The sequence below is a fragment of the Antennarius striatus genome, chromosome 11, assembly GCF_040054535.1.
Source record: "Antennarius striatus isolate MH-2024 chromosome 11, ASM4005453v1, whole genome shotgun sequence".
NCBI lineage: Eukaryota > Metazoa > Chordata > Actinopteri > Lophiiformes > Antennariidae > Antennarius > Antennarius striatus.
The window spans coordinates 5823961-5845993 of NC_090786.1; the positions used below are offsets into that span (position 1 = coordinate 5823961).

Below are 22033 nucleotides of genomic sequence, written 5' to 3' on the forward strand. Positions count from 1 at the left end.
TAAATGCTCAGATTGTGGATGTTTGACTGACAATTTTTTGATGAGCTTTAAGACATGGCTGCGTTGATTACTTTGCACATGTCAAGTGCTGACTCACATTTGGAATGTTGTTGTTTTTATTCTGAAGATGAACTGCCCCTAAGCCATGAAGCTAAAAGGATTATATGGGAATGACATGAACAGGAAATGGATGCAAAATGTGTTGCTTGTTCCTAAGGCGCAGCCTGAAGGTGACACGGGGTCCATTCTGTGTTCTCACAGCACCATCGTTTGTCCCTGCCACACACTGGCATTTCGCAATGGTGACAAGTCTGCTTTGACAGGAACAAAGATGGCAGCACAGCATACTGGTCATCTTTTGGATTTGGATTTATTTGAAAAAGAAAAGTTGATACACAAACAAATATACATTTTTAAACCCCGAATCAAATTTGTAACTATTTTTTTTTCTATTAGGTTTTCACTTCTGAATTTCCCTGCTTTGGGATCACTGCCTCAAAACATCATGAGGACATGTCTGTTATAATCAAACTATGAATAAACGGTTGATAAATAGAGCTAGTTACTTTAATTAAACTGATTAGTATCACGCTAAAAGAGTGCCAAAGGGGATGCATTCAAGCAGGACACAAAACATATAACTATTTGCATGTCTGGTTTCTCCAAATGATCCATTCTGCAAGGAGATATTTAACAAGATGACAGTTTGGTGAAATGAACCAATTGAGGAGCAAGACGTACAGTGAGACAAGAACAATAAAATAATTGAATACAGTATTCATGATAAGTATTTCTTGCTGTCATTATTATTAGCTTGTTAAAAGGTTTAAAGGAAAATCATTGACTTCAAAGTGAGCGATGGCGGGTTGAGAGGAGGACTGGAAAGAAAGATAGACTGGGAGGGAAAGAGAGAGGAGAGATAGAGAGTAAGGAGGTGTATTAAGGTTCACTTTGGGTGTTCCATTTCATTGCAGAGCTCTTTGTGGTCTGTTAAAAGCTTAAAAACAGAGCATTGTGGAAAACAGACACCCAGCGTTTAGTTCGCACCACGAAACCTGAGGCTTAATTGCCTTTCAATTAGAGGAACTAATAGGGCCCCGTGTGTGTGTGTGTGTGTGTGTGTGTGTGTGTGTGCATTTGGTGAAACAATTACAAAGAAAGGGCTACAAAGCTTCCTCAGCATTTGTGGAAATAGGCATTAATGAGAGGAAACTCCACCGACTCACACATGCGTAAACGCAGTTTTCCGTGTGTTTTTGTGCACATGTGTGTGTGTGTGAGCGTGTGCATATATGCCTGCATGGCTATTTTTGCAGTGCATTATGAAATTGTTAAGTGTGTTCATGTGTGTTGATGGTGCTGATTAAACCATTAGTGAAAATGAAGTGTTGTACCACCCACTAGACCTAAGATCTGTTGTTTTCACACACACACACACACACACACACACACACACACACACACACACACACACACGCGCACACACACGCATACACTTTTAACACATACACGCGCATACACGTAGACACGCACACACATACACACACACACAGTGTCCTCTAATGTTCGCAAATGAAATATAGAGGTCAAGTCCAACACTCGACCCACAAATTTGTAGCATGACAACATGCCTCAGGGTAATGCAACACACACACACACACACACACACACACACACACACACACACACACACACACACACACACACACACACAGGCAAATTATGTGTCAAGTACACTTTGAAGTTCATTACATTAACATAATTTATATATTTTAAACTGGATGGGAATTCGCTGCTAAATATTCTATCAGTAATCTGTGCACAGAACTTGCATCCATAAACAATATGATTTTGTTAATGTAATCATTTAATTTATTTGACAATTATATAATCAGACAGTTGACCTTGATAAAAATGGTGTAAAATACAAATGACGGATGTGCAGGTCAGTTTAACCAGCAGCGGATGCGAGAGGATGTAACATCAGTCACCATCCAAGCGTCTCTTTAAAGCTAATGTACTTTGGGTCGTGGAGATTTGATCGAACTCTGATGGAGAGTTCCGTCTGAGGAGGATCACATTCCTCCATGAAGCATATCTGTTTCCTAATGGGAGGCACAAAAGCATCAACCGATGCCCTTGTGTGGAAGGGGAATGATCATCTAAAGGGGATACGTACCCATTATGCCAGGTCATTGTAAAAACAACTGGTCAATAACATTATTGGATTCTTGTTGAGTAACAATTAAGAAACAGTCACTTTGATTTGTGTAATGATTTCATACATGTCGTTCCTACAATTCAGAGAAAGAAATTACAGCGTAATTACTGGTAGTGCAAAAAGAGAGACAAATCTCCAGCTCTTATTTTCAGCTAACCAGGACCTAAGTAAAGCTGCTATTGTGTTGGTCAGTCTAATTTACCACCACATTTCCATAATTCTGTTAGAACTACTTTATATTACAAAAATAAACTTATTTTACAATGTTCATTTCTGTTTTGTTTGTACTGATAAACATCCTCTATTTCTAAGAACTAAACTAATTTGCGATGCAGCAATTTTTGCTTATAAGACAACAATTGCCTCTTTGAGTGATTAGGCAAATTTGTTTTCGTACCATTTTTTTGTTTTATTTTATTCTTTACTGTTTTATTACTTTTACTATTGGTCATATGGAAAGACATCTACTCCATAATTTGCTTTCATGAATCGATTCTAATGCAAACTTCCATATTCTCATGAAAACAAAGTTCAGTTGTATCTTTTGCAAACGAGAAAAGAGTATCTTAAAACGCTACTTATATGCAGAGATGATGAATTTGGGAGTGCAGAATTGAAAACATAAACGGTGATGGTAATGAGGTGGATTGGTGGATTTGGCCTTTCTATCCCAAAATCCTGTGTGCAGAAAACAAGTTGTTGAAGAAATCCGTCGGCTCTGTGCTCCTCCAACTGAGCAGAAAGAGTAGACGGTAAAACATGATGGGATAAAGTTTAGCTGGAGGCGAAACAATATATCTCCAATTAGCCTACTGACCACCGTCTATTAGCTTTTGGCATGCTCTGTATTCCCTGACAATTGGAAATAACTTTGCATTGTGGCAAAAAGTATAGGAATTAAAGAATAACAAAAAGAGGCAACGTTTTGTAGAGACCTCGTACCAACTACGTTAGAATTTAAAGAGTGTCAACATGGTGTTAGGAGTGTCCCCAATTAACCAGCACTAATCCTTCTTCGTTTTCCCTTTTCCTCATCCTTTTCTCCTCTGTCTTTTACATTCCCATAGGATCCAATCTGTTCAATCCTTGAAAAGGATTCTTATATCAGAGCGGAAAATTAATATTTAAAAAAAAATAGACATTGTTTTATCTTTCCCCGTACAGAATTCTCAAGTGCTCTCGACGTAGCCAAGATATACAATATTCTTGCATTCTTGCTTTCAGAAAATGTCTACAATCAATCATCCTGTCTACAAATCCACATTCATATATGGTTAACGAATGATGTGCTTCAAAAACAACTCGTTTAAGACTCTGCAGAGGTTCGAAGGTCATAGTCACGTATACTCTCCATCGCATGAGATTCATGACATTGTCACCGGACCTTTTAATCTGAGAGAGACGGAGGGAGATAAAAAGACAGATGAGCGTGACAGGAGACGTGCCAAGATAAGCACAGGGAGACAAAGAGAATAGTCATTGGGAAGAGATACTCAATCATAAGAATAGACACAAACACACACACACACACACACACACACACACACAATTCCTGATGTGGGGTTGGTGGTGAGGGGAGTGGGGGGTGAAAAGCTTGAAGAATAAGAATTTATTAGATGGAAAGGAAGCAGAAGCTCATGCCTCTTGTTCACTCTGTCTTTCTCACTTCGTTTGTGTGTGTGTGTGTGTGTGTGTGTGTGTGTGTGTGTGTGTGTGTGTGTGTGTGTGTGTGTGTGTGTGTGTGTGTGTGTGTGGTTTTGGCCTATAGCCCCTAAGGGAGGGAGAAAATACAAATGTGTGTACGTTTGTGTACATGTGTGTGTGTGTGTGTGGGGGGGGGGGCAGGAAACAGTGGCGTCTGGAATTGATTTGAGGCTCAAGGAAAAATAAAATACTTTGGATTCTTAAAGGCTGTGGGAGCCACGACAGACGTCTATAAAGAAAGGGGAAAAGGTAGATAGAAAGAGAGTAAAAGAGGCCACATTACCAGATGAAAAAGGGGGGGACAGAAGGCAAACATAAAAAAGGATTTATGCTTGAAATATGTGAGGTTACCATGAGTGTGTGTGCCATGACCGGATGTTGTGTGTGAGAAGCTACGTGACTTGGCGTATTCTGCTTGGGCTTGTTTGTGTCTTTGCGTCCGTCACTAGTAGATTGTTGACAGAGAAAATAAGATGTGAAGTAAAATCAGTCATGTGGCTGTATATTCCAGGCACCAGAGCAGCTACAGAATCGAAATCATGAATTGTGAAATTATATGCGATTCCCACACTTGTTGGCAATGTTCCTTTGCAAGAGGAAACAAACTTAGGTCAACAGGCACAATCTTAAAAGTACACATATATGGTCATCATGAATGATCATTGTTTAAATTACAAGGAAGATATTACCTAAAAAGATTTTTTTTAAAAAAAGCAGTTGAGTCAAAACCGTCTGTCCATCCTGTGGACAATTAGAAATGTCTTCCTTTCTTTCAGTATTTATGGCTTTTCTTTAATAGTTCATTTCTGGAAAGTTGACTAATCAAGATAAACCCTGAAATTTTGTGTTCCAGCATAAAGGCAAGGGTAAACCAACATTACCTACTTTAGGGAAGGCATAAAAAATCTACAACTTCTTCTATAAAAAACAGGTTTATTTTGCTATAAAACCTCGATCTGGCCACTGTTAACAGGAGAAATTAAATCTGTCTTCAGTTGAACAATTTTCAGGCGAAAGCTGTAAAATACTGAATTGTGTGAGTCCAGTGAATGTGCCATTAACTGATCAGCGGGAGGCTCTTTCATCTTATTAGTGCAGCCTATTAAACCAACCACAACCGTGATGAGAGCTGTTGTGTGTTATTGGCCCACATTGCGAAAGTCGTGCAGCCCTTAAACTACTGCAGATGGAAGAAGAAAGAGGCAAGAAGAATTCATGCTGTCTTCAACTATACACCACAAATTCAGAAAATTATGGGGGAACCAATAATGGGTCAACAACTGAAACAGATGAACTGAAGCAGTATGGGACAGAGGGGAAGAAAGAAGGCAACACAGAGAGAGTTGGTGTCCAGCTAGGCTAGCCACGTGTGTTCACGCTTTTGCTGGCTAGTCTGTTCCAACATCATGAATACAGACTGAGGATATTAGAGACAGAAGGAGAGAGAGAATCAAAGAGAGGCTGAGAGGATAGGGGATGGAAATCCTCTTTTTGCATTCTTTCACAAAGAGAAATGAGAGAGTTAATCCTCAGGGGCTTACATTTGTTTTCTCTCTCTCTATCTTCCTGTATTCCAGTATCTCTGTCTTCTGACATGCTCTCTGCTCCCTCCTGATCCTGATGTTTCCTCCCCCTCAGTCACCCTTTGTGCTTTTATGAGGCCCTTCTGCCGATAAGCATCATCCATATTTGCATCCTCCCTCCGTGTCCTTGTTGTATTCCCTCTGTCCCCGATTTTTTTTCCATCTTTCTCCTTTCTCACCCTCCATCCCTCCTTGCAGTTTTTATGATGCATGGTAATCGCGCAGCAGACGCATCTATCTGCTCATCCTTCATCTCATTCCTCTCCTTTCTTTCGTGTTGCTCAGCAGGGCTCTCAGCTAGGCGGTGATGCTTAAGGGATATTTACATTTGATTTGTGCACACGGAACACACTGAAATGCTAACGTATAGACAGAAGAGCAGAAAGAGGGCAGAACACAACACATGAGATGCTGAACAGGAAATGAATAAAGAAGAGTTGAACAAGATGCAATGGAGCAGAGAATCCAAGTTCAGAGCACAACATCAAAAATGAGGGCCAATGTAGAGCAGAGTTAAAATGAAAGCTTCCATAAAAGGATGAGGAAAATTTAGCTTTTAACATTTCTGAGAAGAAAAAAATGTAATATATTTTTTTAAATCTAATTTGAGTGATTTTTTTTTTTTAGTTCTCATGGAAATCCAGTGCAGGTGGCTTTGGACCGTTAGGACATGTTGATCAAGCCAAGCCTGTAATCTAATATTAAAGGATAATGCCGTATTACTTGTTATCTCTCCCCAACAAAAAAACAATATCCCTATATCGAGCAATGCCATTACCTCCTAGCAGAATATCCCTTAATCTTTCAAATTGGACATTGTCACCTGATTTCACTTCATTGTTCTCAAAGATCCGATGATTACATCCACACCTGTGGAAAGGTGTTACAAACATCTAGGACAGGATTTCACACAAATCACTTTGCAAAAGCGATGAACCAGCGCTCTCAAATAAGACGGTTCAATCTTGTTATGGTGTCGGATATATGCACTCCTCTGCCTGCAGGAAGGAAGGAAGGAAGTCAAAGATAGAAATGCAAAGTGCCTTCTAAAGAGAAGCTAATCGCTCGTGTTGTAAAAAACCCCCAAAAAACTGAGTAGCATCAGGTGTACCTTTCCTCTCGTCCAGAGGGAGGATTTTGAGATTTAATAGAAGTTCATGAAATGGGAGAACAGCTGTGTTATTTCGCCCATTATGTCTTGCTCACATTCATCTGGGAAAAAAGCTCTCACTTTGAATTTTGTGTGCATCTGACAATGATATTAAGCTGAAAGCACCTGCCTCTGGATTGTCTGACGTAACATACTTCACACTCATTTTCAGGTATGAAGCTGATACTTATATTCAGGATCGCAAAAGACTGGGTGCCAGAGGAGGATAAGCCTAAAACATGACATTGCAAAAGTTACAAAAGACACCCAAAGAAGTTGGTGAATGCAGGAATGACTGGCTCCCCAGAGCTGATTCTCATTTTCAGGATGTTACTGCCCTCCAGACTTGCAACCAACAGGCAGTAACAAACAATCACAAGTCAGAATGTCCAACATCCAAGCAAGACAAATTGCGGATGGAACAGGAGCAACTATGATGAAGTTATGAACTGCACTTTTATTTTTATTTTTTAAGACAACTGCAAATAAATAAAGTCCTTGCTGCCACTACATTACAGTAAATGTTTTAAGTTTTTTTATACTTTATTAACCCCGGTGGAAATTGCACATATTGTCTTACACTGTCGTTAAGTGAAGAAAGAAAAGAAAAACAACCTTGAATCAGTCAGTTAGAACATGTGTTGGGTTTAATAGACTTCTTGTGGACCCTCAAAGTGTGTCTGTTATAGCTGACTGGTCCTCTGGAATAATTAAATCACGTTTGTGTTTGTGTGAGTAGGTGGGGAAAGGCCAACATCTTGAAATATCTCCCCTAGTTTTCCAGGGGATTTTATCGATGTGTTGTTTGCTATATCTATCTCTCAATCAGTCAGCCTGCCGCGTAATCAATACTGTAGAGGGCATTAAAACTCTGTGTGTGTGTGTGTGTGTGTGTGTGTGTGTGTGTGTGTGTGTGTGTGTCTGATTCCTGCTCCTTATCCATCCCTCCAGACATACATCAGTGTCATGTTTTAAAGATAAATGAGTTTGATAGTTGATGACTTTCAGCAGCTTTGTTCACAAAGACTGTGAGGTTGCGTCGCACCGTTCTATTAGTTTATGTGTTAATAATATACAGGGAACTGCTGCTCTTTGCATTTACTTTGCATATGCCCAGTGGCCCGACTGCCCCTGGGTGTCACTTTGTACCAGACTTGGGACATGGCCAAGCGAAGCCTTTTACCTCCACAAATGTTGAACAAGCCAGCACGAGTCAAGCTTCCCATGTCCCACCAAATTCATGCAGCTGCAAGTAAAAGCCCCCTGTCTTAATCTTATTTTATTGTAATAGCATTAACCCTGACCCTTTGAGTTGAAGTAATTTTTGTGTCATCCCAATGAATAACAAGAAGACAACTAAATCAATGCAGAAAGAAAAATACGTTTGGTGTCGGGAGATCAACGACTGCTCGAGCACTAGGATGTGGTTGAGAGAAGAGTGACGCATTTGTTTCAGACGTGTGCCTATTTTATTAAAAAAATTCAAATACTGATTTTTCAGTTGGCTAGTGGGTTTTGATGTGCCTCGGTTTGAATAATTTAAGGTTGTAAACTTAAGGCATGGTTTTAGGGAAATTTTCACATCTTTGCATTTTATTATGCAGCAGCTAATCTTCATCTATAATGATGCTGCTGTAAGCATTCTATTTTCTGATAAGCCCAGCACAGAAGTTAAATAAATGTATTCTATGTATGATCTGCATGCAAACAAAGCCAACGAAGCAATTCAAAATCAACAGAGCGTCTTCTTTCTGAAAGAGATGTGAGCTATTTCTTGCGAGGCATAACTACTGCGATGACAAGTGTGTGTCTCGCTGAACCTCGAGTTGGAGAGCTGAGGATTGCGCAGTTAAAGTTTGCAGCTCTGCTGCCAGATGAGATTAATTCTGCAACGCCTCAAGCTCTTTTGGCTGAGGCAGCTTTTGCTTGAAATGCTGAAATGCCTCTATACTGAAAGAGAGGGAGAGTAATTTAGAAACTTTTATATCATGAAAACAACAAATAATCTAAGAAAATGGATGCTGGTCCTAATGTCTTCCTGCTCAGTTTCTGTAATAAACTCGAAGAATTGAGAAACATAGCCGACGGCTACCACATGTATCCCTATCCAACCCCATAACCACAAAATTTATATTACATTTTTTGATTTTTTTCTTTTTACAGAAATATCCCAAAAGATGAAGAGAATGAGATTTACAATAAAAGACAGAAACAAAGAAAAAGGAGGGATGGGGATGTGACCTGACACTGGTTCAGATAAGCCCTTTTTGTTTCCTTTCTATATCTTTTTATACAAAGTGAACACGCGCACACACACACACACACACACACACACATACACACACACACACACACACACACACACACACACACACACACACACACACACACACGCAAATCTCTTCGTCAGTTTGTCTGCCGCTTAGCTGTTGCAGTGAAAGGAGAGGTCATCTGGATGAATGTGTCCTATTATGGGATATGTGCTCAGATCTCAGTTTGGAGGCCAAAAGGTTAAACATCCAATCAGCACTCGGTGTAGCTAAACCTTTTGAAACTATGAATTGTACTAAGTCATCAGCAGAATCAATAGATGTCGATGAGGCCACATTTCATCGGCAGCCCTGATGTTTAATCCAGGCAGAAAAGGAGGAGGATCTTAAATGTCCGCTTTCATCTGCTGTAAGGGAGTTTTTAAAGAAGGATGTTTCAAACTTCAATCATCCTACTTTGTGCATGTTTTGTATCAAAGTTCATGATAGATAATCAGTTTTTTGTTTGTTTTTTTTCTCCTTCCTGTTCTGCTGTCGGTCACTCTTCCCACCTATTTGTCTTTTTCCAGTTTCCACCAGGCAGAAGGATTAGAATGTGCCATTCTGAAATCGGCTTGTCTGCCTGCCAGCCACTGATAAGCACACTCACGATCGATTAGATCTGCCTTTAATCTATTCAACTTTTTCTTGGCAAATGGAAAAATGCTTAGTATTGGAGATGTGAGGCGTCTGATAGGATGACTTTGGCTACATGTGCCCAAAGGGCATATGTATTAACAGCCATGTTTTTAGGCATAAGATCATATTAAAAGTGTATATTCACAAGTCTTTTTGGACAAGCTGCTGACATACATGATAAGCTAAGAGGACAGACAGCAAGATAGAAACGGTCAATAGGAGGAAATGTTTTAAATAAATAAATAAATAAATAAATAAATATGAAAGTAGCAAAGAATGAATGAAATAATTTCACTGTCAGTAGACTTTTTCCAGTCTGGAGGTGAAGAGGTATTTTATCAGAATACTAAAAAGGCTAGTGGGACCTGATGTGTCAGCGGCAATTTACTGGCCTTTTGATTCCTTGTTCACATAAAAAAAAGTTAGAACGCACCTTTAGGTCATTAATAATGATGGATACCTGGAAGGTTTTCTCCTCAGAACAGCAACACAGATCTGCCTGTGAGAAAGCAGAGAGGGAATATAGATTAATTACAGGTTTCAAAGATGTTAAACATCATGTAATTACAGTAGAATTAACAGATTTACAGAAAGTTGGCAACTTTTTGGAGTAACAGGTTGCCTCAACAATCAAACCAAGGTTCCCCACCGACCTTTCCTAATCAGGAACAACACCACCTATTCCCAATATCCCCATGGGGGGAATGCAGAGCTTTGAACCAGAATTTTTTGTCAGTCAGAATTATAACATTTCCTGTTTTACGTTCCACCCATGAACTGACGTTCCTGAACCGGTTAGAACAAAAAAAAAAAAAGTTCAAGAACCGGTTAATAGCGTTCCTTGTTAATATAAATAGGTAGGTAGCTTTAGGACTTTTAAATTGGTAATTAAGGAATTAGTTTACATACTGTAGATATGTCCCTAGAGTAAACAGAACAACAGCACTGATCCAGTTACAGAACAGAGGATGGAGAGTCAGAGGGAGACAGAGAATCTCCGGCAGCTGATGACGCAACAGTTTGTGTGTGTCAGAGGTCACCTGGGAGCGAACACATGGAGCTCTGCAAAAGGCATCTTAAAGCACTCTGAGCAAAGCACATTAAAAAAATAAAGTTTTCGGTTTCATTTTTTCGTTCCTGAAAAAATATCAAAAGTTTCTGGTTTTCGTTCCATGAACCGGTTCAAAGCCCTGAGCACAATAACCGGCATTCATCCGTTCACACACTGAGGGCTTCCATGGAAGAGATAGCACCTCTAAAAGTGAAATAAAGCTTAAATATATTCTATTCACATGCTGACTAAGCTTTTACTCGCTGTGTAGAAATTCATTGAGTCACTAATTTATGCTTGTTGACACTTCATCTTAATGCATGAGCACACAGAAAAGAAGAAAAACCCCGATAGACAAGCTTTTCTAACTAAAATAAATGTTTGTTCAGATGGAGGATGCCTCCAACACAATGGTTTTGGAAAATTAAATTTAAATCCTTCAGACCTCATTTTGGTGGACATACTGCAGATCTGTGCTGAAACTAAAATGTTGCAATAAATACAGTATAAGAACCTTTATAAGTGTCGTCTGTTTATATGATCGCCTATATGATTTATCCCATTTTTATGCGTCTTCATGCTGAGGTCATTAAAACCCAGAGCAAAGCGCAGTTGACATATTCCTTTATTAAGACGAATGATCAAGGCTTCCGGTGCAGACAAATGTTCCCAGTGAAGCCACAGTTGAATAAAACTGAAATAAAGTGTAATAATATGAAATATTAATTATTATCAGACCGCTGATTGGTCAGAAAGCATGGTTTCTGCATTACTGCGCTACCATGGCCAAGAACACGTGGGCGACCCAACACAGAGCACTTCCACTGTCACCACACTTTTCACGGATGTTTGATTTTTGATCTGCTATATTAATTGGATGCAGACATTCCAGTTGGTGATAGCTTATTGGAGGGAGGAGGATGATCACCAGAGGTGGACGAAAGTTGAGATATAAATGTAAGTGGAGGTGCACTAAAGTACGATAGAAGGTAACTGAAAGCAAGCATTCATTTGACTGCCACTGCGATGATTAAAGAACACAGTATGAACATGGATTTGTGAATTCCTTGAGTCAGTTTTCTCTTTTTGTCTCATTCCCAGTTCACCCGATGTGTTATACAGGCATAGGATTGAACAGCTTCGCTCTTACCTTCATCAGTACCAATAAGAAACCCTTGAGCAAGCTATTTAACCCTGGTCTGTCCCAGTGGAGCGGTTCAGAGTCTGTGGCGGGGCTGAAAGGCTTGCACGGAGCAGCTCCCAAGTGTGTGAGTGTGAAACATAATGTTGCTGAAAATGAAATATTGCGATAAGCCATCACTGGGCAAATAAGGGTAAAGTAACAGCAGAAAAGCAGCATGGTAGCATGAATTTTTTTTTTTACAAAAAAGGAATGTTCTCTTCTATCCAGTAATTATGTGGGCGTGATGGTACGTGATTGAAGAGATGGGAAGAACTAATGTGAAGGACATATTTTCGAACATATTAAAGAGAAAATATCAAAAGGCCAAAACTGCCTTAATCTCCAGTGCCACATTTTTTTTTATTCACATCTTTACAAATGCGCAGTGAGAGATCACAGAGCTCCGAGGACCGAGAACTCTGCAATAATTAACCTCCCCTTCATTTCTTCCAGAAACTAAAGATCAGAACCAGCAGGGTTTGGCTGAAAATACTTTTAATGCGACCGTTGCATGTGTTTTTTTCAAGAGCAACAAGGCTGACTGGAGGAAAGAAATCTCAACTTGTGGACCTGCGACTTTAGATAAAGCTCACAGGCTTTCAACGCATTGCATTCTTTTACATGCAAGTTACCAAAGTTAATAAATGACTCAGACTTCTTAACGTTCCAATTCTTTTCATATAAAACTAATCCACACCATGCACATAACTCCTCTACAGAGTACCAATACAGTTTCCTTTAAAATGCAAGGATGTAGAAATGAGTTACATCACATGCAGAAAAGGTGACAGCAGCAGAGAAATCATTATCACCATGAATTTCAGCACCATTTAAATTATTATTAGCATCTTTATTACCAACCTCAGCATTATTAAGTGCTGTTAACATTCGCCAAGTATAACACCAATTATCATCATGTCATTATGTCATTACCATCACATAGTAGATCCAACTGCTTAGAATTAAGTATTTGCTTCCTTTCCCCTTGTTAAGAGATAATATTTAGAGACTGGATTTGTTGCGAAACGCCATGACGCAGCGCGCGTCGTTACTAGCAGTGATCCTCCCGTGATGACATCACAGATGTTGCAGAAATGAAACCGTGTACTTGGCTAGTAAAGTCGCCAAGGAACTACAGTATACCAATTGCTTTTGTGCTATGGTTATTGTGATTGCGTGGCTAAATCTGTTTGCTTTGTATGCAGAGATGATTGAGCTCATTCCAACCAGAAAATGACAGCTCCTTATGTGAGACAAAATAGATTTCACCGTGCTGTGGAACTGCAAGGGACCCCGAGACAATACTGTCAATACTATGAAATGTTTTCTGAATTGGTTCTTGTCTGAAATGTGCGGAGCATGAATAAAGTCTATTGATTAGCAGTCGACTGCCAACGTCTCTGTTGTGTTGCATGTTTCCCTGCATGCATATACAGTAGACTTCCATGAGAGGATGATATTTTTTTTATTGATTTAGTTTGATGAATGGTATTCATATCTTGAGAGTTGATTTTGCTCATGCAAACATGGTGAGATCCGACGAATCAAATATTTTGTTTTCAATTAATTTAAGTTTAAATGCTGATCAAGATTTAAAAAAAAATGTAATAAAACTCCCAAATTAAACTACACTATCGTCAAAGAACTACAAATCCCTGCTCCTTTCTACTGCTACATGTGCAGCAAGCAAACAGAGGTACAGCAGTAGAGCTTAATGACACGTTATGGTATATTGTTGCATAAAGTCTGTTCTCAAAAGCGGGTTTGATATATCAGCTGCAGCTGCCAGAAACAAGGTCGTATAAGGATACGGATCATCTTTCAGCTTAGCTACTAATCATTGCAAAAATATAATCAGGTTTTTTTTTTTTTCTGAGGTTTTTGGACCAATATGCAAATGTGGTAGGGAAGCAGACCTGCTCCAATGCACACACACAAATGCACGCACATATACAAACACACAGACACACACCATTTGCACATGCATCTCAGGCACACATGCAAACAGACCCACTGAAATCCAGCCATCAGTGTTGTGTCATTAACTAAAAGGCCTGAAGCTGGAGTGAAACCAGAATAATTATTCTGATTATAGTCCTCTAGCTGAGCTTTATCCAAACACGTTTCACTCTTTTTGATAAAAATCTGGTGCTTCATCAAGTTTCCAAATCAAGATGCTGGGATTTATTCCACTATAGCATACAGTGCAAATGGAATCTCAGCATTACCACTAAAACTGCAGGGAAGAAAAATGTTTCATGTCATCCTATAGAAGTGTGGAGGGAGTTTTTCAGATGAAGTTTAAAGTCATTAACTTCTCAGCTGCCACCGTCTGTACGGGTCTGTTGGCAGTATAACAAAGAAACTTTACGCGGGGGACCTTTGACGTGTCTGAAGGCCATTTCAGATCCAAAGGTTTTCGAATCAGCTCAACCAGTGCAGACTTTCCAGACAATGACGGGTGATTTTGAAATGCACTTATCATTCAGGGTTGTCCTTGTTTGCAGATCCACCATCTGATCCGACATGACAGCTGAAAGGGGACTTTTAAAAAAAATCACAACATCTTGCTTCTGCTCGAAGGCTGCCTGCAGATTTACTGTAACGACGCGTGATTCTACCGTGTGCTTGATAAATTGCGTATTTGTGTTTCCCATTAATTACCTCAGCTGTGTTCGCCTGCCACAGCCTAATTTGTCGCATCACATTCATAATGGCCGAAAATGTTTTTACACGGTGTGTGTGCATGTGTGTGTCTGTGCATGTGTGTGTTGCACGGTTGTTTCAGCCAAGCATGCCTTCAAGTCAGTTTCTATGGGCCTCTCATAGTGATTATTTACCTGCACTTTTCAACATCCTCCATCACTGCTGCTGATAAAATGATCATTACCTCATGCTTCCATCCGTGTCCACCACCCAACTTGTTTGCTTGGTTGTTTCTGATCATAGCTGCTCAAAACAATCAGAATCGATCGCCTTTGGTGGAGGTATGAAGACTTCTTGGGTGCCATTTTAGTCGAGTATTTACGTTTAATCTCTTTGGTGGCTCAAATTTAGGCTCCATAGAACTCAAGATCGTGACTGCTTCACTTGCAGAAAAAAACAAAAAAACAAACTTAACTAGCATGGTTTCCGAACAGAAATGATAAGATAACACCATCATTTCCCCTCCTGCGTTCAAGCAAACACCCCCCTCCTGTGATACTCCTCTTTCTCTCACCTCTCTGACTCATTGCAAAGCAAAAAATATAATGTTATACCGGAGATGCTGGCACAGATGGCATGCAGTCATTTTACAGGAGATTTTCTGGTAACTGCAGTACATTTGTTTTTTTTTTTTCTTTTTTCCAGTTCAGACATCCTGCTCCCACTCTACTGATACTCCTACAACATTCACTCCAGACAACTCGTTCAGTTTTTCACATCTCAAAATAAAAACTTGCATCTCTGTCAGCCACTCTGAAATATTGTACCCATACAGGGTAAGATAAGCCTGTAAGACACAAGTTTGCATGATATTTTCCAACATTTTTAAAAAATCTTCAGCGCTTAATGATGGTATGATGTCAAGAACTGAACTGTGTTTTGTATTTTTCTAATTTTATATAGTAAAATAGCACGGAAAAAAAAATTACTTTTACTTAAAGTCTGGCGGTATCTTATGACTGACCTTCAGCATTGTATATGCAGCCTCTAAAAGACTCTAAATGGAGTGCTGAAAATGCTCCCTGTTCTACTTTTCTTGAAAAAAATCAAACAGGGCTGTGAATTTCTTCTTTTTCACAGGTTGAATCTCACAAAATCCATTTTCAATCAATATGACACATTACGTTTGGACACCCCAGAATTGAATGGATAATTCAAATGTGCTCTTGGCGTAAGCTGCGGCGACTTGACAGTCATTACTCGAGCTACATCTGCAGAATGTGTGAACAGCAGTTGTGGGTGTAAGATTACCAGCAGACATGTTGGTGCAGCCTGTCTCTTACAGCACAGCTTCAGCAACAGCAGCAGCAGCTGTGGAAACAGGGAGAAAATCCCTGCGGTTTGGAAGTTTACTTTTTTTAATCGTATTCCCCTCCATCACAGCCAATCATTGATTTGTTCTACAGGATATCTGATAAAGCCATCATTGCTGCAAGAATAATCTAGATGAATCATTCGGCAAATTTATAACCCGTGCCCCTACCAGAAATTGGTGACACAAGCTCAGCAATTTTTGCATTGGATTGTTTTTTTACGCTGAAGGTTCTTAATACTAAAAGGCTAGAATGCTGCCAATACGTACATTAAAAAGTCTGTGAGGATCAGTCACTACAAAGTGTAGCTTGTTACTTTGCCTCCACACATTTCTTCCCTCCTTCGCTCCGTCCCCCGGAGAATGCTGCTCGTTTGCAAAAATGTTGCACGTTTTTTCACACGTTTTAAAATCAGTGATGTAAATTTCAAAACTCTGAAGACTTCACCCGCAGTATTCCCACAGCCACAGAATTCTTTATTGCTCCAAGATGTGAAGATCTTCCTGGTCGTGCTAGGTTTTTCATCTGCAGAATGTAGTCATTTGCATCATGTATATTCATTGTTTCTTCACATTCGATTATATCAGCGATTTCTCCATTCGCTGTTTATCGCTGAGCATTTTAAGATGCAAAGACGATTCCTTCTGTGCAGGCAGTGTAAAACACGGTAAAGCGCAGACATGCTAACCTAATTTAAGATTCTCATTTCCATTTTTTGTCTTACACACTGTTTCTTGTGATAACAAGTTAGTGTTGCTTGTATCCAGACTTCAGAGGAGCATCCGTGCATCTTGTGTCACCGTAGGTCTTGGCAGCAGTTTGTAAACTATTGCACAAAAACAGTAAAGGACGGATTATCTGCGCTAAAGGTGAAAGATTACGGGGAGACTTAAAGGTTTTCTATATCAAATAGAAAAATAAGAACAAGTGAAGCTGGAAGGCATCAGACTAAATCCTGCAAACAGACCTAAATCTCAGGCACACTATGCCGCAATTTATTGCTATTCCAATGACATTAAACAAGCTAAACAAGTCAAGAATAGCAAAAAATGCATCAAAAGGACTTCCTCTTGATTTACCTTGACCTGGATTATTGAAAAGCCACACAAACAAGAGTTTTGAATGCATGATCGCTCACTTCTTTATTTCACCTCACTGTGTTCTGGGGGTTCAAATCCACCTGAGAACCAGGAGTGTTTCTATGTGTTCTTTTTTCTGAATGTTCTGTCCATGGAATCTCTGTCCTGGTTTTCCAGGTTCCTTCCATCACCAAAGAAAACCCCCAAAACCATTCATTACATGTGATCTTCATTCTTTCACCACTCCAACTCCACCTTCCTCGCTCTGTTTTCTTCTTGTTTCCCTCTTGCACACTTTTTATGTTTGAAAAAAAGAAAAAAACAACTTCATAGCCACATACACACAAACTCATCAAACGTGAAGACCGGTAACAACACACGCAGTGAGCGCACACACAAAACTGACTGCGTGTGTTACCAATGATAAGACTAAGGGAGGAGATGTATTCTAACTGACATGTTGACTTAGGGAGACTGGAGAGAAACGAGCAGCCGTCATTTAACTGACAGGTTGTGGAGGAGGGATAAAGTAAGAGGAAAGAGATGGATGATGGAAAAAGAGCAGAGAGAGAGAGAGAATAGATAGAAGGGAAATAAATATGCCTTTCACATATTCAGTTCTGCATGGCTGCGTTCCTTATGTACGTGTACGCAAGTTATGACTCGCCTCACTTGTCAATGATTTTCATTTAGATAGTTTGTTATTGTATGACACGGTTCCCGACTCATAAAGCAGTCCAATGGTTCACATACACACACGCACACACAAACACACACACACACACATGCATGTATTGTGATCTTTCATGATTGTTGTTGGCGCGTTTCGTAATATTTTGAAGTCTGTTTTAAAAACACAAAGGGTCACACCTCAAACCTCAATCACACATTTAGTAGAAGGTGTCAACAACACCTTGAAGACAGTGACAAAGAATTGGTCTTGAGTTCCATTTTCTGTGTGTTCACACGCGTGTGCGCCGGTGTGCCTCTAACCCGTCCATCAGCTGACCTCTTCAGATGACCTATCGCCCTTCCCTACCGGACTCCTCCTTTATTGAGCCACTGGTGAGAGCAACAACAAAAAATATGATCCAGGGATCAATAATATATCACCATACAGCTTCAGCTTGTATTTCATTGTTTACAACCCGACAGTAGAAGGCATTATTTTTGAACACTTAACAATAACAACAAAGGATGCAGCAGTAGAAACAAAACTTTCTATTAAATGGCATTGTGCCACAAAGTGAAATTGATGCATTAGTTGTGTAGGGATTTTTTTTTTTTTTTAATAATTATTAAAATCAGTCTGAGTATTTTATTCACCATGCCGTCATACGGGTTCATTGTCCTGCCCACTAATTAATGAGGCCTGTTAGAGAGTCGGATGCCTGCACACTCGCTCTGCCCCCTTAGAGGGAAACCGCTGGCAGTCCTATGAATCACCAACATTCAAATGGTCTCATGGGAAAAGAGCAAAAATGATTGAAAACCAGTGGGAGAAATTCATAATGCTGGATGAGCGATGATAAATGTATTAGCAGCAGATGACATTTCCATCGCCACCTCATCGATCAGCTTAGGGACGTTTTAAATAGTGGACCGTGTAAGTGTGCGTCACCGGCAGAATGAGGAGGATGGAAACAGCTCCCTAATAAACACACACAGTCCACACCCCATGCCATGCCCCCCCAACTGTTAAATTTACAACACAGCTCCAGTTGCGTACTTAGTTGCACCGCGATTCAAAATGATAAAACTTTTACTAGACAAAGATTTCCCCATCATGTCCCTCCTCTGAGCAGCAGGTGCTTTCAGGATGCAGACGTTCAGCACCGGCCCCCCAACAGCAGCATTAACCTCAATGACTACAGCTGGAAAGCACAGAAATAGATCATAGATCATGCTGTTATTTGCACGATCTTCCCTTGCATACGAATGCTCAAAGGGGGGGGGGGAGTGAGGCAAACAAGACGGGCTGCAGGTGACCCCTGGTCCGGTTTGATAAATAACAGGAACCTCTGTAGCCGCAGGAAGAGTCTGAAACAAGGTGCAAATGACTCAGTAAATCTGGCCCTCTGACTCACACCCCCCCCCCCCCCCTCTTCTCCTCTTCTTCGGTCTGTCTCTTGGTATTCTGCGGCTGCTCTCTCACAGCTCAGACTCTCTTATCTAATCTCAATTCAGACGGGGTAAGAGACAGAGCCGAGGAGAGCGTCACAGATAGATAATACAGGTCACTCTCCGACTCTAAAAGTCATCTGGGGAGAGGAGACAAAGGGAGATGAGTGAAGAGGAAGAGAAGAGCAAAACGCTGTATGGATTTTTCCAAAAAATTTTTTTAAATTTTTTTTAGTCTAAGCCTGGACCGTGAAAAACATGCAGACTTAATAAGTAGCTTGATATGAAAGTTACTGTACATCTGGTGATTTTCTAGGCTCACAGCGTCTTAGCCGTTTATTTTAAGATCCACCGAAAGCCTGTGGCAATGATAAATCAGCAGAAAATATCCACCATATGCCCGAGTAATGGGAAGCTAAGCCGAGCAACAGTGAGCGGCATTAAACTCTTATCAATGCAAGAAGGAATTTGAGCCCTTTGTACCCTTTGTCATTTTGATGCCACAAAAATATTCTTTTCTCAATTTTAACATGCTGACAGCGTTGTTTTTTTTTTTTTTTTAGTGGTGGTGCCATTTCATCTTCAGGACGGGATAAAAGAACAGCATTTTAAGGGTATTAAGATATGAAATTTCACCTCTTGGGATCCCCTTAAGTACTTTTTCACCACATTTTTTCGAAACAACCATCCCTCAAAACGTCAACTGACCATTAACCCTGATGCCCCGGGAGAATTAATCCGTCTGAAATGGATGCTGATGTTGGGTTCTCATCCTGTAATCGTCAATCATTTGTAATACTCTGTAGCATTAAAGGAGACCTGGAGGTTATACAGCTGAGTGAGGGACTGGATGGGGGCCAGATTCACCCCTGATGGAGACAAAAGAAGGTGGGATGGGTGATCGAGGGATGACATGAGCTGCTGCCACCTAACGGTTGATCATTCTCCATTAATGCCTACATAATTTTTGTCATGTTTGTCAATCACGCTTCAAGATTCTGAACGTATTTCATGTCAGCTCATATTTTGCTTACAGACAGCGGTTTTGGAATATTTTGGGTTGATTTCCCATCACTGTCAGTTTAATCCCAGTCTCATAATTCTCTAGTTTCTATTTCGAGACAAGCTGTTATAGATTGGAACTGATATCTGAAGCCATACACACATACACACACACACACACGGAACCATTTTGGAGTTATGTTCAATCTTATACTAGACCAGAAATGATAGAGGACCATTAAATTTGAGGATGTTTGTTTTATGATTCAGCTCCTCCCTGCAGCGTGGCCGAGTTGGCCGGTGTTGGCCGGTGTTCATTTCTTTCTCTCTTACTGTGCTTCACCTATTTTCCCTTCTTTTTCTTTGCTGCTGCCACCTTTACTTTCCCCTGACCTAAGGCGGGAGATAAACTTTAAACTAATTAACTCCACCTAGGAAATGGGGTTTCTCACCTGTCTGAGCCGCGCGTGTCAGCCAAACCAAACAGACGTGTGTGGGACGCTGTGCGGAGAGCGTTTCTCACTAATTTGATTTTGGAGTGTTCTGGAACTGCCAGAGGCAAACATCACTATTTTCTCGCAGCTGCAGATCTTGTCATGAAACATTTTTCTGCATGGAGCGGCTCGGCTGCTGCATTAAAGACAGACATTACACTACATGAGAATCACTATAATTGAATGAAAGCTAACCCGAAATACAATGCGGAGTGCAAAAAACAAGCAATTACAGTATATATCATGTTGTTCTGTTGTAGGCGGGGATGTACTGAGGGAGGCTGTGAGAAAAATGCACTGAGCCAATCTGCCCACACTGCAGCATTGTAGCCTAAAAACGGTGTGTTTACTGTGTGGATGAAAATAAATCTACCTCTTCAGACCATTAACCGCTATTTTACTGCTTTTTCTGATTGTGTATTGAATTTATCTACACCCCCGCTACAGCTACCCTCTTCAGGTCGCTTGATTTTTAACCCACCTGTTATATATTTAGCCATTTCTCCTTCCTCAGCCATCCTGCACTATGTCTCTTTGCTGCCCACCTCTTCCTCTCTCTAATCCTCTCCCAGCGCCACACCATCAGAAAGTGTGTGATGTGAAGTCAGCCTCCGTCCATCTCTGTTTCCATGTGCGCTATCAGATCCAGTTGGTATAGCTTAAGTCAGCCCTGTCCCGACTAAATGAATGTTAAAAGCCTATTGAGTTTCGTCATGCGAGCTTCAATAGCATTGCCTTATATAGATACAGTGTGCGCTATGTGGGTGTGTATACTTGAGATCATGGCGTTTGTTACTTGTGTGCCTGTGGATTGTATGTGTGTGAGTGTGTGTGTGAAAGTGTGTGTGTGTGTGTATGTGTGTGTGTCCAAGTTTGTGCACTGCATGTAATGTGATAGTCTTTTAATTTGGAAAAGGAGACACAGTCAGCAGGTAGAGGTTATGACCTCTGATAGAGGACAAGTGCACACACACACACACACACACACACACACACACACACACACACACACACACACACACACACACACACACACACACACACACACACACACACACACACACACACACACACACACACACAGGGTAACCTCACATGAAAAGCTCAGCAGCAGAACATACGTGACTGCAGCTGTATCGGACGCCGTAGGAAAGGATAATAAAAAGGTTGTTCTTGTTTTTGGTATTTTAGCAAATTATTACAATCATCTGCAAAATGCTGTCATACCTTTAGCGATTTTCTGACACCCAAACGAAGACCTACTCCTTCAGACCAACCTGTTTCCCACAGGAGTTGACTGAAGTTTGGGATTTAAGTATTTTTTTTTTTTTTTTTGAGGCCACAGGGAGAAGCCTTCCTTTTTCTGTGAGTGATGATGATGAGACAGCTCAGCAGTGGCATCAGTAACTGGGTCAATAAAGAGGCTGCAGTGGTGACAGTCGGGGCGCCATGATCAATTAGTCTCCTAACTGCTGCTG

General features: G+C 40.4%; 1 protein-coding gene across 2 annotated transcripts in view; it reads right to left on the reverse strand.

Moving 5' to 3' along the window:
- cdh11 (cadherin 11, type 2, OB-cadherin (osteoblast)) overlaps positions 1–22033 on the reverse strand; it is a 71864-nt gene that overhangs the window by 27635 nt on the left and 22196 nt on the right. The window contains exon 2 of one of the 2 annotated variants that reach the window (XM_068328348.1): positions 10067–10105. The gene's annotated coding sequence lies outside the window, so the exon portion shown is untranslated. Of the gene's footprint in view, positions 1–10039; positions 10106–22033 lie in introns of both variants that reach the window. The other variant, XM_068328347.1, reaches the window with a different exon arrangement.